Consider the following 6,339-nt stretch of genomic DNA (forward strand, 5'->3'; position numbering starts at 1 on the left):
TCTTGTTGGGTAGTCTCCTGGCAACCGCAAGAATCTCATCATTAGTTACCCTTTCAAACTCTCGTGGCTGATCGATACGATATTCAGGCCACACCGTGTTTGGGTGAGTAGGAAAAAGCTCGCTCACCACTTCCCTAAACTCGTCCAATGTCATGGTTCGGGGTCCAATCGAACCCTCGGCCACTTTCTTGAACGTATGATATACTATACCAAATGATGCGTTGTTCGCTGTTCCCAGGAACTCTTTCCACTTCCTCTGTCGGGTATGCTTGATCAATCGCTTGAGGGCATTCCGTGCCACCTTGAACTCGTCCCTAAAAGTAGAATAGAGATCAGTATTAAAAGCTCTTTGCGCTAATCGATCGCGGTGTTTGCACTCTTGCGAAGTGCCTCAATCTCTAACGTCCACCAAAATGCACTCTTGTTAGGAGTGTACCTCTTACGTTTAGTCATCGTCGCATTGCACGCCGTGACAAGTATACGCATTAAGTCTTCGCTTGTTGTGACCTCGGTCTCAAAAGCGGCTTGCATCATAACTTCAAATATATCTTTGCTAAAATACTTGATGCTCCATCCCGTTATGGGTCGGGACAGATTACGCACGCTTTGCGTCTCAAGATCTATTCGTATTGCACGATGATCAGAGTTCATATAGCTAGATAACACCTCCCACTTAAATGATCTTGCTACGGTTCGGCTCGCAAAAGTAAGATCAACTACTGACGTGCGCCCTGGTCCAACATAAGTTGGGGTGCTGCCGTCGTTCAATAAAATTGCGTCAATCTGCGCAAAGGTTGATAAAACCAACTCACCTCTTCGTTTCTGGGTTTCTCCACGCTCGCCAAGTTGGTTGTTCCAACTTACTGACCAAGCGTTGAAGTCCCCCGATAACGAATTTGTGGATACCGGTTACGGCCATTACCGTGTTATCCAACATGTTCTGGAACTCTTCCATACTAAATCTAGGTGGCGCGTAAACGCTAACCACTCGCATATCACCTATGTCAACTATCATTAAACCCTTCAAAGCCTTACTGACTACCTTAACTGGTAAGTCCGCGTTAACCACTACCGCTGCTGTGTTATCGTCATTGCGTAACACTTTGACGTTGGTTGTTGCCAGATACGGATCTGCAATCAACACTATATCCGCAGATTCTTCCCTAATCGTTTGCCACATTAACTGAAATGCAGCATAACTATGATTCTGGTTATGTTGTAGCAACCTAACCATTATGGTCTAATCGTTCGCCTTCGGGGACACATATAACTGCCCGTTGCGTGAAGGTTCTGTGACCTCGTACCGCAATCTAAACACTTGACAGAGTTGGTACAAGCTTGCTTCTTGTGTCCACTCAAACCGCATTTCCAGCACAGATTACTTCTGTCTGGTTCCCTACAATGGTAGCTCGTATGGCCTACCTTCCAACACTTATAGCATTTCTGCTCTTCCATAACCTCGCGGATATGGCATATCGACCAACCAACTTTCAGCTTTCCCAAATTCAGGAAGCTTTGAAAGTCTGGCAGCGATACGTTGATCCGTGCCCACTGCGTACCGGCCGCGCGGCCTTTCTTCATTTTGATACGATCTATTTCTATCTCGATGTTGAGCTGTGCTTTGACAGACTCCGCAACCTCCTCTGGGGTGGTAATTTCATCGAGATGCATGATCTCAATCATTTTAGAAGGAGCAAGCGTTCTCACTGACGCCTTGCCCTTCACCGCTTCCTTAACCTTTGGGGCAATTGCACTAGCAGAACTACCCTGCTTAAGTTCTAGCAACATGCCTCCATTCTGGGCCCGTCGGACCTTAGAGATTGTCTCTCCAACCGATTTAAGAGCATCGGACTGCTTCATTTCCTTGAGCAATTTCGCCAGCTCCTCGGAAGTGCAGTCCGATATCAGCAGAGCCTCAGGCCGCTTCCTGGGCTTATTCTGCTTCTTCTTGCTCTTCTTCTTCTTCCTCTTATTAATTCTACCCTCATTAATATTCGGTCCGTTTCTCGGACTTGGAATATTTTCCACCGCTTCCCTAACAGGGGTCAACCTCGATGGTTGTTGTTGTTGTTGTTGCAATCTTTGCAACCCACTTGGACCAGGCTGTTGGTCATCAGCCACTGGTCTTCTGCCTTTTCGCGTTTGCGGCCCGAATCCATCGTTACCGTCAAACGACGTTTGCGTTTGACGGTCGAGGACCTGCTGCATGCGATTTACGGCTCTGTACCTTCGAAATTCGGACATTACCTCATCGAGGAAGTCCATCATTACCGTAACTAGCGTAAAATGGGAAGACTCATCATCGAGTTTACTTATCCCAAAACGCATAGCCTCCATCCGATCTTGAAGATCCATGAACGCTTGGTCCGGATCTTTCTTGTCAACCCCTTGGTCTTTTTGACCTTCTTAGTTTTCGTGTTACTCATTCTATTGGGCTCAAACTCAGGCCCGCTATCCGCGTCTGTTTATGCAGTCTCCTATTTGGTTCCGTGGGTGGCTATGAAACAGGGAGCTCCACGCGAGGTTGGCCCGCGCCCTTATGAGACGACGGGCTCAGTGCCGAACCGGAGCAAAGTGGGGCTGAACCCACCCACACCTGCATTTGCCATAGAGCGTATCGTATGGCGACAGTCTTGGAGCGCTACCTAAGACTTGCTAAGTTTTAATAGAGCGGTGACAGAATCCCCTTAGCCCTCCCCGTTTCAAGCAGGTTTCACCCTGCTTTACTAAGGGTTCGGCGGGTTCATCCGCCAGCCCGTGTACATCCTAATTATTCCATAAACCGTACCCTAGTCTAATCCGCGCAGAGGTATTATCCTCTCGAGTTCAGTATCCCGCTTGACAGAATGTAGGGTGTGGCGACTTAACACCACACCCTCCCCTGCGACGTTGTCATGCTCAACGCCGTCTTCACCGCCACCGTTAGCTCGGGGCCTCGTCAACTTAATGACGGGCCCCTACCCCGCCCGGCACCGCGTGGAGGTGGTGGTCGGACTTTGCCGGGCGCATTTGGCTACCTTTTTTTTTTTTTTTTTTTTGTTGTCGAAGGGAAATCTTGCATAAGACACCTGGGTGATCAACCCCGGTAGTGTGAGATTCTTACTCACTAAAACCCTCCGTGCCTTCAACCGGCCCCGAGTGGATCACCCGTTAGGGTATCGACGTCACTCGGGCGGTGGATGTCCATCATCCCAGGCAACGAATGGCTTCCAACAGTGGTGATTAGCCACTGTCTAGCCCTCGGCGATGAAGCTACGATGAACTACGATGAATCCTTGTCGTTACTCGTCGTCACTGTCGCTGCTCTGCAAGGCCAACTGGATGTTGGCGAGCAAAGCACGTCGTTCGCCTCGTTCGATGACGTGTCGTCGATGTTGTTGTCGAATCATAATCGTCCGTACTGCTTGATGAACCATGCTCCAGTTATATCTGTTAGCAGACATAACTTCGATGATGTTCTCCGGCGTTAACTCCTCGTCGACTTGATGCTGAAGTCTGATGATCAATTCACGATGACGTACACAATGGAATATCGTGTGTTCGGCGTCCTCAGGTTCCTCGCACGCATCACATAGCGGCGAACCCGTTAACTGCATCCGATGAAGCTGGTAGGCGTAGAAGCCATGGCTGGAAAGAAACTGAGAAAGAAAGAAATCTACACCACCAAATCTTCTACTTATCCATCTGTTGACGTCGGGTATGAGACGGTATGTCCACCGACCGTGAACACTCTCATCCCATTCTCGTTGCCATCGTTCCATAGTTGTGACACGTTCCATGTTACGTGCAACCGATCCGGCGATGTTCTCTGCTCGTCTCCGATGAAAAGTCCTGGAGTCCTCGTCCAGGAGGAGATGAAGCAGGATCATTCCCGCAAGCACGCAGACTGCATCATGAGAAGTTGTCCTGAAAGAAGAGATAACTCGCTGGACTACTGGCCGGTAAAACCGACGTAGCCATTGTCTACGGTTAGCAAATCTAAGGGTATGACACCAAATGGGCGAGGCATACCGGACCTTCGCCACAACAGTAAGAGCAATTGCTCGCCTAGCATTACTACTCGGACCTGCCTTATTAGGCATCATCCTTACCAAGGTGGTCCATAGCTTCGTCGCTCTCTCCACCGCATACCTGATGTGTGAAGTGTAATCGAGGCGGTCATCTAGGACCATCCCCAAGTACTTTAAGCTGCGCGACGAATGTACTACGTGATCACCTACCCTGATAGCCCCATGCTGTATCCTCTGATGGGAACTGACCATAATAAACTCGGTCTTGGTCGGGGCTATCTTTAATCCGTTGTCGGTCATCCATCGGTCGATGATGCGAATCTGACTGGAAACGAGAATTTCAATATCATCAACACAATTACCTTCCACCAACAGTACTATATCGTCTGCATAGCCGATAATCCGTGCACCTTCCACCATTGCAACTCGTAGGACTCCGTCGTACATGAGGTTCCATAACGTTGGGCCAAGTACCGAGCCTTGAGGTACACCCGATGTGACTGCAATCTCTGCCGGTCCATCTGTGGTATCATACATCAGCACACGATTCCTAAAATAATCACCAATGATATCATAAAGATATTTAGGAGTGTTAATTCTCTGTAAAGCATTTGCAATCGCCAACCACGAAGCACTGTTAAAAGCATTAGTAACATCTAATGTAACAACTGCACAATACCGTCCACTGTATCTGTTTCTACTTCTAGCTACCGAAACAATGTCCACTACCCGTTGAATCGCATCAACTGTAGATCGACGACTTCTGAAACCAAATTGGTCGTCAGACAGTCCGTTGACCTCCTCGATGTGTGCATTTAGCCGTTGCACTATGATGCGTTCTAAACCTTTACCTGCCCGTCTAGTAGACAAATGGGGCGAACTGAACCAGTTCCCCTGGTGGTTTGTTCGGCTTCGGTATTAACACCAACCTCTGCCTTTTCCACTCATCGGGGAACTTCGCGTTCTCTAAACAGCCTTGGTAAACCCTGCAAAATGCATCGGTTGCAGTCAACATACCAACTTTCAGCGCCTCATTCGGGATACCATCTGGTCCCGGCGCCTTCTTGTTGGGTAGTCTCCTGGCAACCGCAAGAATCTCATCATTAGTTACCCTTTCAAACTCTCGTGGCTGATCGATACGATATTCAGGCCACACCGTGTTTGGGTGAGTAGGAAAAAGCTCGCTCACCACTTCCCTAAACTCGTCCAATGTCATGGTTCGGGGTCCAATCGAACCCTCGGCCACTTTCTTGAACGTATGATATACAATACCAAATGATGCGTTGTTCGCTGTTCCCAGGAACTCTTTCCACTTCCTCTGTCGGGTATGCTTGATCAATCGCTTGAGGGCATTCCGTGCCACCTTGAACTCGTCCCTAAAAGTAGAATAGAGATCAGTATTAAAAGCTCTTTGCGCTAATCGATCGCGGTGTTTGCACTCTTTGCGAAGTGCCTCAATCTCTAACGTCCACCAAAATGCACTCTTGTTAGGAGTGTACCTCTTACGTTTAGTCATCGTCGCATTACACGCCGTGACAAGTATACGCATTAAGTCTTCGCTTGTTGTGACCTCAGTCTCAAAAGCGGCTTGCATCATAACTTCAAATATATCTTTGCTAAAATACTTGATGCTCCATCCCGTTATGGGTCGGGACAGATTACGCACGCTTTGCGTCTCAAGATCTATTCGTATTGCACGATGATCAGAGTTCATATAGCTAGATAACACCTCCCACTTAAATGATCTTGCTACGGTTCGGCTCGCAAAAGTAAGATCAACTACTGACGTGCGCCCTGGTCCAACATAAGTTGGGGTGCTGCCGTCGTTCAATAAAATTGCGTCAATCTGCGCAAAGGTTGATAAAACCAACTCACCTCTTCGTTTCTGGGTTTCTCCACGCTCGCCAAGTTGGTTGTTCCAACTTGATGACCAAGCGTTGAAGTCCCCCGATAACGAATTTGTGGATACCGGTTACGGCCATTACCGTGTTATCCAACATGTTCTGGAACTCTTCCATACTAAATCTAGGTGGCGCGTAAACGCTAACCACTCGCATATCACCTATGTCAACTATCATTAAACCCTTCAGAGCCTTACTGACTACCTTAACTGGTAAGTCCGCGTTAACCACTACCGCTGCTGTGTTATCGTCGTTGCGTAACACTTTGACGTTGGTTGTTGCCAGATACGGATCTGCAATCAACACTATATCCGCAGATTCTTCCCTAATCGTTTGCCACATTAATTGAAATGCAGCATAACTATGATTCTGGTTATGTTGTAGCAACCTAACCATTATTATCTAATCGTTCGCCTACGGGGACACAT

This window comes from Anopheles arabiensis, assembly GCF_016920715.1.
Source record: "Anopheles arabiensis isolate DONGOLA chromosome X unlocalized genomic scaffold, AaraD3 X_pericentromeric_contig0018, whole genome shotgun sequence".
NCBI lineage: Eukaryota > Metazoa > Arthropoda > Insecta > Diptera > Culicidae > Anopheles > Anopheles arabiensis.